This window comes from Odocoileus virginianus, chromosome 16 (assembly GCF_023699985.2).
Source record: "Odocoileus virginianus isolate 20LAN1187 ecotype Illinois chromosome 16, Ovbor_1.2, whole genome shotgun sequence".
Lineage (NCBI taxonomy): Eukaryota > Metazoa > Chordata > Mammalia > Artiodactyla > Cervidae > Odocoileus > Odocoileus virginianus.
In genome coordinates, this window is record NC_069689.1 from 48254979 (window position 1) to 48277097 (window position 22119).

The window sequence follows — 22119 nt, forward strand, 5'->3', positions numbered from 1 at the left end:
TTGTTTTATTATAATACATGGAAAAAGAGAGTGCTTGGGGCTTTCTGAGTGACTTGGATGGCCAGGGAAAATTCTACAGTCTGGGCTCTTAACAATCTCATTTCAACATATCTCAGACTCTATCTCATAGACAGAAAGGAGGTTCAGAACTGAAACCTTTTTAAAACGAGATGATGGTGTTATAGATGAAAGCTAGTTATATTTTTTCCTTGGAGAGAATATAGAATTGAAACTTGCATTTTGATTTGAAGGATTTTAGCATTGCCAATAGACAAAGGCTTTCCAAGTTCATTATCTCAGGCTCCCGGACACTAGCAAGATGTCCGCTGTTGACTCTTTCCAATCACGGGGGCCCACTGGACAGCAGACATTGTGATACGTGTGAGTCAGTTTAGCTGGAGCACAAGCCCCACCCAACCCAGCTGCCAGGTCTCTCTATACTGAATCTAAGTCTACGGGACGCTTTTATTCTGGCCTGGTCACCAAGGTAACAGCTTAATTTTTGCATGCTGTCACATAGTGACACCTATTGTTTGACACAGCAATTTTTGGCAATGCCTTCATGCATCTCTACCCAGATGGTGGCTCAGGAAGAGGGAAGGTGAGAGGGCAGAAGGAATCATATTGATGGAAAAAGCTTTTCATTTGAAATGCTGAGCCACAGTGAGAGCTACTGAATGTCTTCCCTGGGTACAAGTGATCTCTCATAACTAGGCTAATTTACAGAGATCCTGACAATGGTAAATATGGCTGCTCAGAATTTCCTTTTAGCTGTTAAGTAGATGTAAAATGCATGTCAAACACATGAATTCTTAAACACATGAATGAGCAGATAAAACCAGCTCCATATAAATGGACTTAAACACAGAAATGGATATATCTCTCTAATTCTTAAGTAGGATTTGGTATTTGGATCTTCCTTCTAGTAGGTTACTGAGTGATATAATTTTAATGAAAAAAATCAGCCTTTGATTCAGTGGGTTGTTGATTGATGGACATAACTAGTTAGTTACCACTCTGGGGAATTGTGTGAGTGCAATACCTGGAGCAATTTTTTCCCCCCTTGGGAATAGATTGCTGTCTGTCAAGGGAAAATCACTGAGATAAATAATAAAACACTAAAAATGAAATCAACTGTATCAGTAGTCTTTGCTTTGCAAATCAGCAGAAAGTAACTTGAGCTAGCTTATTCAAAAAAGGATATTCATATGAGGGATACTGAAGTTGTCGTGAAAGGGCTGAACTAAGTGGCGTCAGAAAGCATGGAAACATCGATATTGAGGTCTGGATCTTCCTTCTTGAGATCTGTCATTAGCAAACTCAGTTCCCAGGAATTTTCTGTTACAGTAAAGAAACTCATGTAAGAAAGAAGCTGATTGGCCCAGCTTGGGCCAGGGATCTGATAACTCTGCATATGGTAGTCCGAGGAGCAGCATTGTAGAACTCACACATGACCCACCACTAAGGGGCCTTTCTGTGGAGTAGGGGGAGAGTCAAAAGGGAAAGTGTGAGTTGGATAGACACCACCAAACATGTCAATTAAAATGGTAAAATAACAAAGGTTCTTGCTTTCGGCAAACTACTGATCTCACTTTAGGGACAGCAACTCTGAGTCTAGAATTTACTACAAGTACCATAGCACAGGGTTTCCCTGGTGGCTCAGTGGTAAAAGTACCTGCTTGCCAATGCAGGAGATGCAGGTTCAGTCCCTGTGTCAGGAAAATTCCCTGGAGAAGGGAATGGCAGCCCACTCCAGTGTTCTTGGCTGGGAAATCACATGGACAGAGGAGACTTGAGGGCTGCGGTCCATGGAGTCTCAAAGAGCTGGGCATGACTTAGTGACTGAACAACAACATAGCAGAGTCCTTGAGCCTTTCACAGTCCTTCTTTCTTCAGTTATTTTTAGCCCCATCTCAGGCCACACTATTCCCCTCCCACAGACTGTACAAAATTCACACATAGAGCAAAGTCAGATGCAGAACTTACTGTAGTTCCCTAAACGTGTAAGATATCATCTGTACTGCCGCCCCCTTGTTTATGCCATGCTCCGTGACCGAGAACACGACCCCTCCCCTCTACCTGGGTGTTGGCCTTGTAGAAAACTTAGCAGGGTTTGAATGCCACCTCCTCCAGGAAGACCGCTCTGTCACCACTGTCAATCAAGTCCGCAGTTCACTGTGGCTTCTCTCCAGTGCCTAGAACATGAGAGATAGATTTACTTTTCATGTTTGTAGCCAAAGATGAGGACTATATTTCTTTTGTACCTTTGTATCCTCTATTGCATCTGGGCCAGATGTTGGCGCAAGAAGTGATCTTTGAAAAAAGGAGTGAGGCCAAGTCAATGTGAATACAAACTGGAGGACTCTAGAACATCTCTCCTTCTCTGCTGCTCCCCAGAGCAATGTGGCTGTCCCCTGGACCTTCCTTTTGCAGCCTATAGGTGGCAATGAGAGGTTTCTCTCTCCAGCTCTTCTTTCCTTCAGGTCTGATGGTAATGACAGATCATTCAGAGGCATGCTGTGTTTGGAATGAAACCAACGCAGCAACAGTGTTATATACACTTCAGTCCCTATCAATCTTGACAGGATTTTTATATGGGGATTTTATGACGAAAGGCTTCATATCCCATCACACCTTCCCTGAGCCATTCATTCCTGGGGGAATATTTATCTACAATCATAAAAAAAATAAAAAATTCCAAGAAAACCTGCAACATATTGCTATTACTTAATGCAAGCAGCCTCCATTGTTCCTGTTATTAGCTAGCTACACAGACCCACATGCTACTTCAGTGTGGGATGTATATACAATGGACACGTTTTTGTAGTTACACATTCACTTATACAAGCATATGCTGTATACGGCCACCTTTCCTGGACATAGCATGGCAAAGTCACACACGCGTACACACACAGAAAACAAAAGGAAAGAAAAGAATATTATTGTTTTCACTCCTTCATAAATAAGCATCATTTTTATGCCAAAAGTTGGGGAGGTGGATGATAGAAACTAGCAGAACATTGTAAAGCAATTATCCTCCTATCACAATTAATGAAAATAAAAGAAGTGAGAGGAGGGGCACAGAATTCTAAATGAGGTGAGACACAGGCCTTTCTAAACCTTTTACATCTTTTACCTTTTTCACTGTGTCCATTTTGCTAAATCCGCTCCCAGCCATCAAGGCCAGCACACTCATTTGCCTAATTTGGAATTAGAGAGAATGCGGACTGATTTTTCAGCTTCTCTCAGGATACAGGGGAAGGGCCATCTGTTAGGATGAGCGGGGTGAGTAAATCCCTCTTGACTTATCTCTGACAACAGGGATGGAACAGTAGCTGGTGGACCGCGGCATTCTCTGGATTCGTGGTAAGAAACTCACCCTCCCTCCGAGAAGTCCATCAGTTAATATTAACAAGCAGAAAGAGCAAGAACCACTTGGCAGGAAGCTCTGGATTTCCCCCAGACTCTAAGTCAGGAGGTCATCCAGGAAGGAGTCTGGCTGTAAAGTACACCTATCTTCCTGTGATGAGAGTGACGACCGGGGTGACTGGAAGCAGAGTGTAGCCTGCTCTCCTTTGGGAAACAAACACCCGCTCCAGTAAGTGCCTTTTAATGTGCATCGAGGCTGTGTCTAGGAAAAGGATGCGCAGTTGGCAAGTACAGAGCTGTAAGGGGATCACTTTGACATGCCGATAAAGCTTATTGGTTTACTTTGGACTTGGTTTTATCATTTACTGAAGGATATTATTAGTGTGGAGATGATAGCTGTTTTCGGACTTCTCGAACAAAAGCCAGGGAAATGTATATGAACAAGAGGTCTGTTACGGAGAATCCTACCCTGTTTGTTCAGTGACTTTGGGATCCTAATCATGCAACTTAACAGAGATAAGACTCAGAGCAGAGAAAAAGAGCCCACCCACTTTGGGGCCCCCAGGAAGACGAAAGTCAGTCGTGTTAAAAATGGAAGCCCGTCCAACTCTGAACATGTGTGTCGTTTTCTCTTATTGCAAATATGATATTATAAAAATAGGCTTGCTCTTTGGAGCCAGATGGCACGCAATACGTCTGAAGCTAAATCCAGTCTTGTGACAGTGGTCATCGCCAGCGACGAACCACTTGGTCTGTGATGCCAAACTATTCGCTTCTTTGTGAGTCTTTTCCATTAAGCAAGCTCCTCTGAACTTCTCTGAGTGTAAAGAAACATACATGCCCCTTGATGGTGGTGGGACTGCTGTTTTGGGAGGTATCATTTTGTTTGTCCTGTGTTTCATCCACCTCACTCTCGTTTAGAAAAATAATGAAGAACACATAAATAATAACCTTGGTACTTATCATCAACTAGCTTGTTGCTTCACAATCTGATTTCACTGCTTACTTTTCAATGATTTCATTGATTGAAGTATCCATTAATTCAGCAAAGTCTTCAGTTGCATACAAACCAAGATTGTAGGAGCTCAAGTCAAATGATATAAGTTGAGTTCGTCAACACACAGATTTTAAAAACCATGTCATCTTGGGAAACTCTACATTTTTCTCAGTTTTAGCTTCTGTGGCTTATTTATATTTGACCTTAAGATAATCCTCCTAATTTGACCTAAAACTATCATTTAAAAAAGTGATTTGTAAACTGTAAAGTACGATGAAAATACTTTTGATTCTCAGAGGTTAGGACTGTGATATTATATGAGTTAAATATAAGCATATTTTAAGCATCTATTGTATGCTCAGAAATATGTGAGGTGTTTTGTAGATAAAAGGACTAAACTGACAGAGATTCTATACTCAAAAAATTTTGAGTCTATGAGAAGAAAATAATTTAGTCATGGAAAAGACACAAATTTAGCCATTAAGTTGTCTGAAAATTTTCTATAAAGTAATCTGTTTGCCAGGCAAGGCCACTAACATTGTGATTCTCTGTGCATCTTGGTCTGATTTCGCAATAACCTATGTAACTGACCATAGCTCTTATTTTAGGATAAGCTTCCTTTAAACATAATAAATTATTCACTTTTATTTAAAAAGCACAATTCTGCTTGTTAAATAATTTCCTACTTTCACAGCATTTTGGATATTTAATGACTGACACTGAATCCAGGCAACTCATCTCTGTACTTTTCTAGGAACCAAAAAGCTTTTCAAATAGTAATTAAGAATATTTTTATTATTAACAGCAAATATTCAAATGTTAAGGCAAAACTTCCACATGTAGGCTTATCAAAAAAAGTTTGCTTACATATTGATTGGCTATTTTATTGAACGAGTGTGTGTGTGCTCAGTCTGTTGTGTCTGACTCTTTGTAAACACATGGAACGTTAACTGCCAGGCTCCTTCCTCTATCCATGGAATGTTCCAGGCAAGAACACTGGAGCTGGTGGACCCAAGGATCAAGTCCCCATCTCTTGTATCTCCTGCATTGGCAGGTGGATTCTTTACCACTGAGCCACCTGGGAAGCATTCTATTTATTGGTTATGTGAGTTAAGAACTGAAGTTTTGGAAATTTAGTGTTCTGACAAGTAAGTGGGAGAAAAATGTCCCATTTTAAAGCTGAAACATAAAAATATGCATAGAGCACTTGTAGTAATTAGATGCAGCTCAGGTTTTGGTGACCTGAAAGACATCAGTTTGAAGGAATAGAAGTTCCTTTCTTTCTTTCTCACGTATCCACCCAGGTGACTGATCATGCCTTCCTCGTGGGTTGTAATAATTCCACTTCCATCATGGATGCCAGCAGGACAGATAAACTAGACAGAAGAGAGACACTGCTTACTGACCTGATCTGGTCCAGAGAACCGGTGCACCCAGGGGCCTCCTCTGCCCCATGGCTGGAGAATCCTCAGGGAAATGATCACCTCCGAGAAATGGGCGCTGTGCCGTTGCCCTGTGGGTCACCTCATCCAGCATCTTTCAGGGTACTTACTGCATTGTCCTTACAGGACTAATTATAATTTGGCTGATTGTTAGTGATTTTCCTTCCATGATGGCACTTTCTATGCTAACGGTCGCCTTACAATATTATGAAACTCAGCCTTGAAGATGTAAAGACAGCACGTGTGGGGCACAAAATGAGGCAGGTGTAAGTGTTGAGATGGGTGTGTAAAGTGATTCATTCAACCAGGCAGAAAGGGGCAGTTGTGTATAGGAGGCCTGTTACACCATGATGGGAGCCTGCTGGGCGATCCTCAAAGTGTGTTGCTAGAATCCTGGTGGGATTTTTACGAACTAGAAATTGCCACTGCTATTTCAGGGCAGGCATCCACCAACTCAGGGTCTACGGGGTTGCAGTTGAGAGCTGTCTTTTCCCCCAGAGGCCAGAAGACTTCCCGGCTCTGAGAAGGTGCCGCAGATGGTGCCGCAGGTAAGTGTCAGATGGGGAAGCAGCATGCGTCCTTGTCACCTTGCCTTCCCCAGAAGCCACTTGCCTGAGCCGCTCTACGCTGTCAGCCAAGGCTCAGGTGTCTGGCTCCCTGCCCCGCTCCTGGAGTTCGCCTTGACAGTGCAGCTTGTGTGCCCTGCCCCTTGCAGGATGAGAAATCACAGGCAACAGAAGCCACTGGAAGTGACACCAAACAGGGATTCTGGCCTTGGCTCTCCTTTACATTTCTCCTCTTTCCTGCTCCCCTTGTAGCTCAGATCTGCAGTGTTACTCTATGACATCTGGGGCCGGTGTTGGCCCTAGAGACAGTGGACCCAGACACAGTCGATTTTATATTCCCTGTCATAGCCACGTGATAGATGAACCTGCCTTAGAGGAGTTTGGTTTCACCTGTATTGAATTTAGGCTTCACAGGTGGCTTAGCAGGTAAATAATCCACGTGAAATGCAGGAGACACAGGAGATGTGGGTTTGACCCTTGGGTTGAGAGGATATCCTGGAGGGGGGCATGGCAACCCACTCCAGTATTCTTGCCTGGAGAATTCCATGGAAAGAGGAGGCTGGTGGGCCACAGTCCATGGGGTCACAAAGAGCTGGACACTACTGGAGTGACTGAACACACACACACATCCTGAGTTTGAGAAGACACGGAATTGTGAATGTCCAGCTAGATTAAACTACACTGACAAAACCAGAGGAAAGGTCAGGCCTAGGGGTATCTAGAGCCTCTCTGAGGTTCAAAGACTTCTGAACCACTTCTGATTTTTTTTTAAAACATAACTGACATGTTAAGAAAAAAAAAAAGAGAGAGAACAAATAGAAACTTTGTGGCATATTTAACATTTTTTACATTTATCAGAATAACACTTTCATTAGATTTAATCCAGCTGCCTTTTAAAAGAAAATTAAGATGGAGTTCCTAAAATATATATAAGCATGGAGGATTAAGTAAAATGGTTTTATTTTTCTTTTTATATAAGAAATGATTTTATTCCTACTTTTCAGTTCCCATGCAGTTTTCTCTGATAATACGACTCTGTAACTAGCAGAGCAGTTGAACTAACACCCATAAATACAGGATGGGAGACGGTTAACACACACTAATGTTTCTCTAACTAGGATGGTTTTTTATTGAGGTATATAAGGGGTGGTTCTTCCTCTTGCTTGTGTCTGGGACAGTCCTGGTATAAACCCTTTGTCTCAGCATAATTATTAATAGCATTCAAAGAGTCTCCCAGTTTGGATGATAAATTGTTTAATCAACTTAGCAATATGTTTAAACCCCTATGCTGAATGCCTTCTTTCCACGGTCCCCACATGGCTCAGTAACTCTCTGTAAAGCCTATTTATAGAAACATCAACATTCTCAGTTGGAGGCACTTTGAGAATAATAGGCTTTGGAAATGAATATGGGAGTCATCTCCATAGAGGTGATGCCACAAGTTGAGGTGGTGAAGTTGAGGTCTTTTTAAAAGACAGTGCTAAAATGTCATGGTTATGCCTTGTCATAAACCTCTTTGTGCCTTTACATGGAACCCTTTTTTCTTTCTCTGAGCAGCAGGACAGAGGGATGTCATGTCTTGCTGTATCAGGTAGACTGACCCTAGGATTTGAGACCCTATGGAAATGGATTTGTGAGGAAAGGAGAGAGTCAGTTCTTGTGGCTGAGTTCATATGAACTTTCTGTGGCCAGATGCTGGACCAGTCTGCTACCAGAGATGGGTGAGTGATGAGACCTACAGAAGCCCTACATCAGTCTGGACTTGGCATTTTCCATACAGCGACCCCATGTATCGACTCAGCCGATCCTCTGATTCTACTATGATATTGGCAGTACTTGTAATATTATTCCTGGTTTACCCTTGATTAAAAAAAAAAGTCAGAAGAATGTGAAATATACAAGTAACTCAAGGTGACTCAGATGGCAAAGAATCTATCTGCAATGTGGGAGACGTGGGTTCAATTCCTGGGTTGGGAAGATCCCTGGAGGAGGGCATGACAACCCATGCCAGTATTATTTCCTGGAGAATCCCCATGGACAGAGGAGCCTGGTGGGCTACAGCTCATGGGGTCACATAGAGTCAGACATGACTGAGCGACTAACATAGCACATCAGTCAGAGGAAGAACAGGGTCCAGACCGAAAAACCCTCCAGACTTGAATCCAGAGCGTTTCTGTGCAGCTGTGTGGGAGGGGAAAGTTAGCCGAGGCTTGATTAGTTCAAGTTGTTAATGTTCCACCAACGCTGTCATCTACAGGGCCCCACGTAACAACTGATCTTACAAGAGATGCACTTGAACTGTTGGACCCTGACAAACCATGGTTAGTCAGGAACAGGATCTGTTTCCATGCAGATCCTGCCATTTCCTCCCATCATGTGCAGCATATTGGTCTGAACCTCTTTTTTTTTTTTTTTTTCATCAATTGCATTATGTGGAAGGATGATCAGTCCTACTTCACAGGTGTGGTTGTTTTAACTGAGATTTGTATAACATGCCTGAGGCATATTATGCAGGAGGCACCAAAGAATCCATTTCTTCTTTAAAGTATGTGTAAAATACTTAGGTTTTTAGAATGGCTTTAAGTTCCGTTTGTGATTTCTAGGACAGAGTCAAGACACTTGAGGCTATTTCACGTTTTGGTCAGTTAAGTGAAACCAGCAGCTGAGTTTGCTGGCAGATAATAACGCATGTGTCCCATCGCTGCTCCTTCCAAACATGGAATAAATCTGAAATTTTCTACCACTGGAAAGAAATGTAATATTTAAAGGTAATTTGACCTGTACATGTGTGTACCATGAATAGTTAATGAAACCTATGGCAAATGTATTTATATAGCATTAAACTGAGGATATTTATTTCTGATTCATTTTCCAGGATATTATTTCCTCAGCAAGTGGGAAGTTGCCCTCTATAAAAATGCTCAGTTCTAAAGGTGAGTTTAAAGATTGTAGAGTGGAGCTTTTCTTTTTCCTGGTTCAACTGCGGATGCTAACTCTGCCCCCTTAAAAAGAATAAGAGCCATTTTTAAAAGTCAAGATGTGTCCCAAAGACATTATAGATTAAGGGCTATTCCCAAGTACCACTCCTTTGACCCTTTTATTCTATTGTATATAATGTTTACAGATATAGACAGCAGAGTCTGATGTTTTATATCCCATTAATATAGAGCATTATGCTCCTTTATAATATTTCAGTTTCCTAGTGCTTTAAATAAAACGGATATATATGTTTCAAGTTAGTTGATATAATCCCTAATTCAGAGATGCTTTTAAATTTATTCTTTTTGGATTGGATAGGATACCCACATGGAATGAGGTTATTTTTCTCTGAGGCAGCTGCAGCCCTGGGATTAGAAACAGCAAACGCAAACAAAAAAGCGACATCAATAATAAAAGAATATAAGGTGTTGTGTCCAGACGCCATGTGGTAAATTAGGACTTCCCTGGTGGTCAGATGGTAAAGCGTCTGCCTACAGTGTGGGAGACCCGGGTTCGATCCCTGGGTCGGGAAGGTCCTCTGGAGAAGGAAATGGCAACCCACCCCAGTACTCTCGCCTGGAAAATCCCGTGGACCGAGGAGCCTGGCAGGCTACAGTCCATGGGGTCGCAAAGAGTCGGACACGACTTGACTGAGCGACTAAACTTTCTTTAAACTTTACTAAATTTACCATTAAATCAGATGTGGCAGATTTGGTTTTCATTAAAGCAGATGTGGTAGATTTGGGGCAAAAGCTGAAGTTGTGATTTGATCGCTTGGGGTAAAAGCTCAAGTTGTGATTTGATGCTTGAATTTCTTTGTTTTTGGCTGACCTAGGCCCTTGCTGATACAGGGGCTTTCCCTAGCGGTGCTGAGCGGGGGCTTCCCTCCGGCTGCAGCGCCTGGGCTTCTTGTGGCGGTGGCTCCACCTGTCTCCAGGGCACGTGTCGGCCCAGTAGCAGCTGCGGTTCCAGTCTCCAGAACACTGGCTCGGTGGTGGTGGTACATAGGCTTTGCTGCTCCACAGCACGTGGGATCTTCCTGGACCAGGGATTGAACTTGTGTCTCCTGCATTGAGAGGTAGATTCTTTACCACTGAGCCACTAGGGAAGCCCCTCGATCACTTTTTACAACAGAAAAATCTCAACATAGTTGAGGAGAAAACATAACAGAAAAATAAGTATCAGCTCTTCTTATCCTGCTGGGTAACCACGTGAGCTAGAAAAGGCAATCTTACTCACAGGTCAAGGCAATCTTACTCACAGGTCAAGCTTCTAAGGAAGGTCGTGCCAGCTAAATCATAATTGCAAACTTTTTCCATTCCCTGATATGGTTTCCATTTTATAAATAACCATATTCCTCTTGAAAATGTTACTGTCTTAAGGAAAATAAATCCACTATTTATAGTCAGCATACTCTTTTAATATGTCATTAGCAAGAAGTCATATTTTGCTCTCTTGGAAGGGAAATACAACTCATTTTGAAACTTAAACAGCTTTCACTATATAAAAACACAGAATTCCAAAGGAGCTTTTTCGAAGACTGCATGTTTAAAAACTGTAGCCCAGAGGAACTGATAATGTGCTCACAGTAGAAGTGCTTGTAGTTAACATGGAAGTTTGGTGCACACGTGATGTCATTGTAATAGTTGCCAAGTTCCGCCCTGACTTTCTCTGATCTTCATAGTCGAATGACTCTTAACTATGATGCTTGGGGGTAAATTGCCTGTTATTTAAGAGTGTTTTAAAATCTCATGGTTATACCTACTTGTCATAAACCTTTTTGTGCCTTTACGTAGAGCTCTTTTTCCTCTCTGATGGGGAGAGATGATAGAATGTAGTATGTTGCTGTATCAGTTAGTCTGACCCTAGGCTTAGAAATCATGTGGAAATTAATTGGAAGAAGGAGCAAGGATCAGGTCCTGTGGCTGGTTTCAGATGCACTTTCTGTTGCCGGTGCTCAGTGGGCCTAGCACAGTGTGACCCAGTGTGAGCACACACACACACACACACACACACACAGCTAATGGAAACAAAACTCTCACAAGATATTTACCCTTACGGTGCAAAAGACAGAATGGTATTTTCTGTTCCAGCCTATCTCATTCTATTAAAAAAAATAAAGTGGGTCACAACCACTGGGCTTATTTCTCAGTCCACTAATAAATCATGACCCGGACTAGGAGAAGCACAGGCCTGGCACCTAGCAAGGCACATCTTGCATGTTTTTAATTTTTTTTTTATTATTATTACTTTTAACCATGTATATATTTATTTGACTACACTGGGTCTTAGTTGTTGCAAATGAGTTCTTTGGTTGCAAGATGCTAACTCTGAGTTGCAGCATGTGGGATCTATTTCCTTGGCGAGCAATAAAACCAAGGCCCCCTGTTTTGGGAGCATGGAGTTTTTGCTACTGGGGAAGTCCCAGTGTGTGTTTTTCTTTTTCTTTCCAATAACCTAGTTTTTTTTTAGAATTTACTGTTATAGCACATGAAACTCTGAAAAGTGAAAATGTTAGTCGTTCAGTTTTGTTCAACTCTTCGTGATCCCATGGACTGTAGCCTGCCAGGCTCCTCTGTCCATGGGATTCTCCAGGCAAGACTGTTGGAGTGGGTTGCCCTTCCCTTCTCCAGGAGATCTTCCTGATCAAGGGATGGAACCTGGGAGTCCTGCATTGCAGTCAGATTCTCTACTGTCTGAACCACCAGGGAGACCCCTGACACTTTATTGCTAAAGAATGTTAGCCACCATCTGAGCCTCCAGTGATTCATAGTAGTAACACCAAAGTTCACTGACCACAAATCAACAGAAAAACGTAATAATAATGAAAAAGTTTGAGATTGAACTTTGAGACAGCTCCCGAAATGTGACAGAGACATGAAGTGGGCAAATGCTGATGGAAACATGGCATCAACATACCTGTTCAGCGCAGCATTGCTACCAACTTCAATTTGCAGAAGATGCAATATCTGTAAATTTCACTAAAGCAAGCGCAATAAAACAAGCTATGCCTGTCGTAAAAAACAATAGATGGTGAGTGGATAATATTAAAGAAAATCATTTTAGTTCTTGTATTTATTTTGCAGTTGAATCTTGTGAGCATATTTTTAACTTGCAAAAAACTGGATGATGGATCCCTGAGAAAGAACAGCGTGTGGTGTTGGGCTATTTTGGTCTCTCTGTCTCTCCATGAGCTTGTGCCCTGGAGAAAAATGGGAGATGAAACCTACAAAACTGATACCTCCTCCCTAAGTTCTCATCATCGGAGGACTTTGCTGGTTCTGGCAGCCTTGGAGATCTTCCTTTCATAGAAGACTTTTCCATTAAGGGGCAAGGAACACAATCAGCTGACAACCTGCAGTTATTGCGACTCCAGGGACCACTTCAGCTTTCCAGCTGAGACCACTGTCCTCCCAGGCAGCCCCAGCCAATGCCCACATGCGGCAGAAAGTACCAGGGTCCTTCAATAAGGCAGTCTTTTTGCACTGGAGTTCCTTGTTGGTGGGATTGTTCTTAGATTTTTATCGCAGTCAGAGGCTCTCCTGTCAAATTTTGCCTTTTTCCTTTTAATTTTTCATGTGCACTAACCCCTCGTCGATCTCATGCACCCTAGATGGTTGACCCCCTCCCCTCAATCTCTCAGAGCCTGGAGAATTGGCTGATCTCTCCTTGTTAAGAATTTGTATTCTCCCTGTATGGGAAGAGGCCAGGAGTTCTCACCGCTAAGTCCACTGGGTCCACTACCTCCTTTTCTGGCTGCCAAACCGAAAACTGAGGTTAAGTCATAGCTTACTGAAGATGTCCTGAGCCTGGTGAGAACTTTGTGCCAAAGGGGCAATAAGAAAATCAGTATATACAGGCAAAAACCAGGGGGGCACCTGCAGACTGGATTTGGAGGGTGCTTGATCAAGGTGATTAGAATACAGCAGAGTGAAGAGAATGGGTCAGTCTGTCAGGATGTAGGATTCAACACCAGGGGATGATGCAAACTTGTTGGGAGGCTGGCTCTGGAAGCCTGGAAAGCAATATGGCCCCACTGAGTGAAGTTGAAAAGCTGAATGTCTCCGGCAGGTGGTCGAGGAAGGAACTAAGAAGCTCAGCAAAGCAGCCCATGCTGGAGAGGATGGGAGATTATGTTCTAAGTCAGGGCCCAGAGGACTCGGTATGCACGAGGTTGCTGTGAATATGCCAGTGAGAAAGGCGCCTGCGTCATCAACTCTGCTCGTTCACTGAGAGCAGTGGGATGTCGGAGTCCCAGAGCAACAGATCCCAGGTGCTGGCATTAACCACCGGTATTCGGGGACAGCTGTGCAGTGAGTGAGATCGGGGTGGTACCCAAGGGGCCTTGCCTCACAGAGAATTGAAGAGATTATTAATTGGATGAAATAGGGCCCATTTTTCCTAGGGACAAAATAAATGGGCAGTCTTTGAGGGTGCTACCTAATGCGTATAATCAATTTAATAAAATCCACACAACTAGGAACTTTACTTTGACTCAAATTCTATCATTTTTGAGTGGAAGCTGGAGTAGGAAAAGGATCTACCTCAGGAGCAGGCTACAGGGCTTGCATTCCAACTACTTGGGTCACACAATCTTATGTCAGTGGTGACAAGTGATGCTGAGAGGAGTGCATGACAAATTTCAGTGGGAGGGTCATGGTGCAAGACCCCAGGATTCTGAAACAAGGGAATGGCATTTGCAATGAAAAATTAAATATCAGCATCCTTCTATGTGCTGAAATAGACAGAATGTTTAAGAACAAGTGACCATGGATCTAGAACATTCATCATGAACTGGCTTCTTTCAGTTATATATTGATCAAGCAGGCAACACAGGGATCTAACATTACACGGAAAAGGAACATGTAAGATAGAGCCTAAGTAGAATCAGATGGTGCTTTGACTCATTGGGAAATGTGGGGATTGATTGCATGAAATAGGGATGGTTTTCCTAGGGATAAAATATGCTGCAAGAGAGTCCAGTGGCCCCATCTCAACTCTCATCAATGAGTTTATGGGATCTCCTGTAAGACAAGCTGATAGAGGAACCAGATCTCAAAGATAATGATCAGGGATCATCTTCCAAGGGAAAAGCCATGAAAGGATGATGGGCTGCATCATAGCCATAGTCAAAGGTGGCTTGAAAACCCTTAGTAAGATAAGCTCTTCCCAGTGAGCAGAGCTTTGAGTGATTTACCTGGTCAGCCACTTTTTTTGTGGCAGGAAAAGTGGCCTGAGCTGAGAACATGCATAGAATTGTGAGCAGTGTCAAATTTCCTGGCTCAGTGCAGGTGAGAAAAATACTGAAAGATCAGAGAAAAAGAGGAAGATAAACAGAAGATAAACACTTACAGCCACACTCTGAAATCATCTATAATAAGGTAAAGGGTGAAACTAACCCAGTAAATGTTGATGAAGACAGGACCCAGAGTGGGATAGGTGGGGGATCACAAAATTCCAGATATTAGAATCCAAAAGTCATCATTCTTTGAAGAAGACCCAGACATAGGCAAGAACATAAATACAAAGCAATTCATCACTATAAACACTATATCACTAATTTGTCTATTAGTGCAAAACAGATAAAAAACACTTTAAAAGTATTTGCAGCATTAGAGGAGATTCTAAAATATTTCTGGACTGTTTGGAAGAATAAATGGAAATTAAGAGCTCAATATATATCCTTATACATTTAAGGCTTAGATATCAATTATTATTATTTCTGCACCATTCATTATTATTTTATTGTAACTAAATAGATTTTTGAGGGATTTCAGGAATTTATTCTAGTTTTATTTCTCACACTGAGTCATAAATTCCTTAATTGCAAAGTTTTCCACTGTGGAAGTTTCCTAAAATCATCTCCTTATTGTTGGGGAAAAGCTACAGTGTCTTAAACTTTTCACTGGGGTTCATATCATGGGTTCAAAATATGTGACTATAGTATGAAAGCCCGTCACACTCTGGAAAAATAATTTTGAGCTCATCTTACTGTTACCTTTTTGGACAATGTAATCTCTCTTCTCTAATTTTACCTGTATGTTTGTTGTCTGATTTACGTGTGCGTGCTCAGGCACTTCAGTCACGTCCACGTCTTTGTGACTCTATGGACAGTAGCCCAACAGGTTCCCCGTCCATGGGATTCTCCAGGCAAATACAGGAGTGGGTTGCCATGCCCTTCTCCAGGGCATCTTCCCAACCCAGGGATTAAACCTGTGCCCCCTGCATTGTAGATGGATACTTTATCAACTGAGCTACCAGGGAAGCCCCTGTTGTCTGATATTGTAATAATAATTATTAGCATCACTAAATCACTTATTGAATCTTACATCTCCCTCAGATTTTAAAACACAAGAATCTATAATAGTATGGCCATATATATATATATATATATATATATATATATACGTACATATATATATATAATTTGTAGATGTCTTTAAAACTTGGACACATGAAATTTAAAATGTTTAAAAATTTTACATTACCTTTAATCCTACCACTAAGAGATCACTGACTGTAAACACTACTATACCCCTATATTCCCTGTTTCTTTCTTCCAGTTAAAGGGGGAAGAAAAAAGAGCCAAAATGGTCTACAAATAGGTCATTTCAGTATGTGAGTACAAGCAAAAAATGGCAGGGAACTACAGACAGAAAAATAATAGAGCAAATGGAATAATAATAATAGGAAGCTATAGAAGAAAATTCTCCTGACATGAAGAAAAAGTGAGTCTTCGATGAAGACTCACCAAATGCCTACCAAAGATATCAAAGGAAGGAGAATTACATCCAGTCTTATTGTAATGGAAAACCAGCATTTGAAAATAATGTTATGAACTATAGCACACAAACCACAAGGTAACAGAGAAAGGGAGAAGAAGCCTTTGTCAAACATTTCTTCTTTTCATAAATGCTTCCCACAAGAGAACCACATCTGCATATGCTTTGAGAATGAAAAATTGTCATTCAAGGTTTCTAAATAAAGAGAAGCTATGATTCATTCACAAATGAGATAGAAAAAATGTTCTCAGATCCAAAGGATCCCAGGAAATAGACCATTTAAACTTTTGTGAAAAAATTGAGGACACATTCTAACCAAATGAGAAATGAATCAAAATAACAGATGAAAGAACTGAAAGAATATGATGTAAATAAAATGAGTGGTGAAAAATGAAATTCCTAAACCTTAAGGCTTTTTTTTTTCAAATATTGACCACAAAATATAGTCAAGGAATATAATATACATGTTAAAATTATTCTTGAAAAGGGAGATTAATAAAGTAAAAATAGTTTGTCAATAATAATTTAAATTTCAAATTTGAAGTTATAGTGAAATATAAAGGAAATAGGAAATTGGGAGTAAAAGAGTTGAGTCAACATACATTGGGGTTTAAATAAATACCATTTCATGATTGATATTAATAGATGAGTAGACAGAATATATAACTTTCTAATCACTGGAAAATAAAGGAAAGAGTATATATGTAAAGTGTTTATTAAAAAACTTATTTTTCATTAATACATTTGAGGAATTTTTCTGAGTTTAAATATTTTCTTTGATAACACCACAGAACATTCTATTTAATACTCTTGTAGTATTTTAACTTACATCCTATATTTAATGTACTGAATGTGTTGTCAAACTTTATTCCAACCAGTTTATATCATTTTACAGTCCCACTAACAATGACTAAAAAGGCCTGTCACCTATATACTCGCTAACATGCTGTTACAAGAAAAATGTATCAATACTGTCGCATTTTAGCTCAGCCACTAAATATTTCATTCCTATAGGAGATTTTTCCTGACTTGAAATAAAAAGTTTAATTTTGCTTAAAAATGAGTTAGTGATATATTTATATGCTGAGTGTATTTTTCCCCACAAATAATTTAAAATCTGTCTTTTAAAGTAGACCAAATGCTAAACATTTTCTCATTTTAGCAAATGTGGTTTCTGGCCAAAATTACTGTCAAGTACCTTCAAAATATTTGGTAATAATTAATATAATTTTGTTTGATAAGACAAGAGCCCTTTGGTGAAAATACTTACAAAAATAATTGTGAATGTGGTTAGGGTAGATAATCACTTTGTAAGTGATATTTTTGATTTTAGTGTGGTCTATTAATATGAAGCATAAGTAGAATATATTAGGCTGCAAGTTTTTCAGAAGTCTGTTTTTATTTGTACCTCCTTGGAGGGAGGAATAAAATCAGGAATTACTATGTTTCCTAGAGATCTTTTTTCTTTTAATGTGTCTGCTGTCATTCTACCACAGTCTTTTCTTTTTCAGGGAAAATGTATAAAAACACATAAAGAAGGCTGAGTGCTGAAGAACTGATGCTTTCAAACTGTGGTGCTGGAGAAAACTCTTGAGAGTCCCTTGGACAGCAAGGAGATCTAACCAGTCCATTCTAAAGGAAATCAACCCCAAATATTCATTGGAAGGACTGATGCTAAAGTTCCAATACTTTGGCCATCTGATGTGAAAAGCCAACTCATTGGAATAGACCCTGATTCTGGAAACATTGAGGATGGGAAGACAAGGGGTGACAGAAAATGAGATGGTTGGCTGGCATCACCGACTTAATGGACATGAGTTTGAGCAAACTCTGGGAGATGGCAAGGACAGGGAAGCCTGATGTGCTGCCGTCCATGGGGTCACAAAGATCCGGACATGACTTAGCAACTGAGCAACTGAAAAACAACAAGATGATGTGACACAACAAAGGATGTAAAGAAAAAATTAAGGCTCTCAAATAAAAATAAAATCAAGCTATAATATGGGTAGTGGAATAATATTACATTAGTTTCAAGTACACAGCATAGCAATTCAATATTTTTATAGATTATATTCCATTCAAAGTTATTGCAAGATAAGGTCTGCAATTCCCTGAGCTATATAATATATTTTTGTTGCATATCTATTTTATGTACAGTAGTTTGCTTCTCTTAATCTCATACCCCTATCTTGTGTCTTCCCCTTCTTTTTTCCTGTTACATCCTCTAGGTTTTTGGTTTTTTTTTTCCTATACCTGGGAGTCTGTTTATATCTTACTTTATATGTGTTTTATTTTTTTTAGATTCTACATATAAGTGATATCCTATAGTATTTGCTTTCTCTGTCTTACTTACTTCACAGAGAATAATATTCTATAGGTGCATTCATGCTATAAATGTCATTATATCATTCTTTTTTATAGCTGAGTAACATTCCATTATATATGTATATATACCACATCTTCTTAAGCCAATCATCTATTGATGTGCACTTGGGTTATTTCCATATCTTGGCTATTGTGAATAGTGCTGCTCTGAACATTGGGGTGCATGCGTCTTTTTTAGTGTTTTCATATATATTATATGTATATTTATATATATATTCAGGGGTACAATTGCTGGATCATATGTAAGTTCTAGTTTTAACTTTTGGGAAACCTCCATATTGTTTTCCACAGTCGCTGCATCAATTTACATTCCCACCAACAGTGTAGCAGTGTTCCCTTTTTTGTGCATCCCTCTAGCATTTATTATTTGTAGGTTTTTTTGATGATGGCCATTCTGACAGGTGTGAGGTGATATCTCATTGTGGTTTTGATTTGCATTTCTCTAATAATTAGTGATGTTGAGCATGTTTTCATGTTCCCGTTAGTCATTTGCATATCATCTTTGGAAAATTTCTGTTTAGGTCTTCTGTTCATTTTCTGATTGGCCTATTTGTTTGTTTCCTTGTTTTAATACTGCGTTGTATTAGTCATTTATATATCCAAATATCCAAAGGGTTTTGGATATTAACCCTTTGTAGGCCCCATCATTTGCAAATATGTTCTTTAGTAGTATGTCTGTGTTTCTTCCTTTTAATTCCTTTCTTTTTGTGTATCTATTGTAGGTTTTTAGTTTGTGGTTACAAAGTTGACACTGACCTGTAACTGCATCTACTTGTTTCAATTAAAAGATGCTTGCTCTTTGGAAAAAAAGCTATGACCAACCTAGATGGCATATTAAAAAGCAGAGACACATTGATGTATGGCCAAAACCATCATGATATTGTAAAGTAATTATCCTCCAATTAAAATAGATAAATTAATTAATTAAAAATAAAAGCAGAGACATTATTTTGATGACAAAGGTATATCTAGTCACAGCTATGGTTTTCCCAGTAGTCATGTATAGATGTGAGAGTTGGACTATCAAGAAAGCTAAGTGCTGAAGAATTGATGTTTTTGAACTGTGGTGTTGGAGAAGACTCTTGAGAGTCCCTTGGACTGCACCAATCCTAAAGGAAATTAACCCTGAATATTCACTGGAAGGGCTAATGCTGAAGCTGAAGCGCCAATACTTTGGTCACCTGATGCGATGAACTGGCTCACTGGAAAAGACCCTGATGCTGGGAAAGATTGAAGGTGGGAGGAGAAGGGGAAGACAGAGGATGAAATGGTTGGATGGTATCACCGACTTGATGGACATGAGTTTGAGTAAACTCTGGGAGTTGGTGATGGACAGGGAAGCCTGGCGAATTGCTGTCCGTGTGGTCACAAAGAGTTGGACACGACTGAGCAATGAACTGAATTTCTTTCAAACAGATTGTCATTTAAATTCAAACAAATTCTAAAAGATCTATACTTTGTATTCCCCTTTTCTCCCCTTTGTGGTTTTGAAATCATATTTTGCATGTTTATCCCTTAGTTGTTGATTGTAGTTACTGTTGCTTTTACAATTGTCTGTTAATTTTCATAGTGGCTTATTTAAGCAGTTAATCCCCAGTGTTTTGCTATATAGTTGCCTTTGCTAGTGAGGTTTTCCCTTTCCTGTTAAATTCTTTTTTCTTTTCCACTTATAGAAGACCCTTTAGCATTTCTTTTAGAGAAGGTAGAGTATGAATTTTTTTTAGTTTTTGCTTGTCTGAGAAGACCTTTATCTTTCTATTCTTAATAGGAATCTTTCTAGGCAGGATATATTGTTTCAGGTTTTTCCCTTTCAGCACTTTGAATATATCATGACACTCCCTTCTGGTCTGCAAAGTTTCTGCAAAGAACTCGGCTGATAGACTTATGGCGATTCCCTTATATATGACTCTGTTTTTCTCTTGCCAACTTTAGTATTCTCTTCAACTTTTGCTGTTTTAATTATGATGTGTCTTGGCGTGGGTTTGTTTGGATTCATTCTGTTTGGAATCCTCTGTGTTTTCTATCTATTTCCTTTTTCAGGTTTGGAAAGTTTTCAACCGTAGTTTCTTCAAATACATTTTGATCCCCTCCTCTCTCTCTCCTCTTTCTGGGGCTCTTACTATGTGAATGTTGGTGCACTTAATGCTACCCCACCCAGAAATCTCTTAGACTGCTTTCATTTTTTGAAATTTGCTTTGCTTTTTGCTATTCGGATTGAGCAATTTCCATTTTATTCTATCTTCTGGATCACTTTTGCATTCTTCTGTATCACTTAGTCTGTTATTAATTTCTTCTGATGTACTTTTTTTTTTCTTCAGAAATTAGTTCTATAAAATAAAATAATTCCATTTACAATCTTGTTAATCCTTCTGATGTCTTTTTATGCTAGCTATTGACTTTTTCATTTCTGATAGAGTCTTTGTATATTTCCTAATTCCTTGTTAAAATTATCAATGTGTAGATCTATTCTTTCTCCTAATTCAGTTAACATTTTTACAATCAACACTTTGAATTCCTTATCTGATAGTTTCCTAATTTTTTCCAGGAGCTTTCTCTTGCTCTTTCATTTTGCTAACTTTCTCTTCCTCCATGAATTTAGGTCAAACACTTACCTATTGTGGTCTTGAAAGGATGTCCTTAAGTGGATGCTTTCCTACAGAGACTGTGTATTCCCAGTCCTCTGGTGAGAGCTGGATTTGATGCTGGCAGTTGTCCATGTGGTAGGGGGTAGGGCTGGCAGTGGAGAGGCTGAGGCCAGAGCCGGGTGTGAGTGCTGAAGCAAGTGGGGCCCACGTGAGCTCTTGGCTTATGCTGAGCACAAAGGTCTGAGCTGTCCCCACTGCACCGCCCATGCAGGCGCTGGCGTTTGTTTCCCTCGCTCCACTCACACGCAGCCTCAGGGGCAGGTCCCGTTTGTCCCTCCCAGCCCTCTCCCTGTCCCCAGGCTCCAAGGCACCCCACGCTGTGGACCACACTGCAGGGTGGGTGGGCTCGAACGGCCCCTTGGCGTGTATCAGGAGGCGAGCTATGGCTGCTCTCAGAAATCTGGGCTGCGGTGCTTGAGTGAAGTGCCAGCAACGACAAGCACCTACCACTCAGGCTCAACCCCAGGACTGGGTGACCTCTGTGTCCTGGGGTCGACTCCTCCTTGAAAGCAAGCCAGTACAAGCTCCTCACGAGTGGAGTCCAGGCTTCACACAGCTCTCCTGTTAGTCCCAGTCATCCTCTACCCCTCCAGGGGAGCTTGTCTCCTTGGTGTAGGACCCCAGGACCGGGCGCCAGGCCTGCTGCTCTCACTGCTCACTCCTCAAGGCAAGTGTCTACCCATGTTGTCTCTCTTTTCCTCTGGGTCCCCTCCCAGGGGCACAGATCCTGCCCTGACTGCCTTCTTCCCTTCCTACCAGATTACATGTTTATCTTTCTTACAGCTTTGGATGTACAGCAAACTATGGAAAACTCTTAAAGAGATGGAAATACCAGACCACCTTACCTGCCTCCTGAGAAATCTGTATGCAGGTCAAAAAGCAACAGTTAGAACTGGACATGGAATAACAGACTGGTTCCAAAGAGGGAAACAAGTATGCCAATGTTGTATATAG

At 40.6% G+C, this 22119-nt stretch overlaps 1 long non-coding RNA gene across 5 annotated transcripts in view; it reads left to right on the plus strand.

Annotated features, from left to right (window-relative positions):
• LOC110143201 (uncharacterized) overlaps positions 1–20879 on the plus strand; it is a 36912-nt gene extending 16033 nt beyond the window's left edge. The window contains exons 4-9 of one of the 5 annotated variants that reach the window (XR_011491885.1): positions 3322–3598; positions 7932–8095; positions 8978–9142; positions 9250–9307; positions 10189–10431; positions 17647–20879. This is a non-coding gene — a long non-coding RNA (uncharacterized lncRNA). Of the gene's footprint in view, positions 1–3321; positions 3599–7931; positions 8096–8977; positions 9143–9249; positions 9308–10188; positions 10432–12439; positions 12810–17646 lie in introns of those variants that run through there. The other 4 variants (XR_011491887.1, XR_011491884.1, XR_011491886.1 and 1 more) reach the window with 4 other exon arrangements.
• Positions 20880–22119: the final 1240 nt, after the last annotated feature.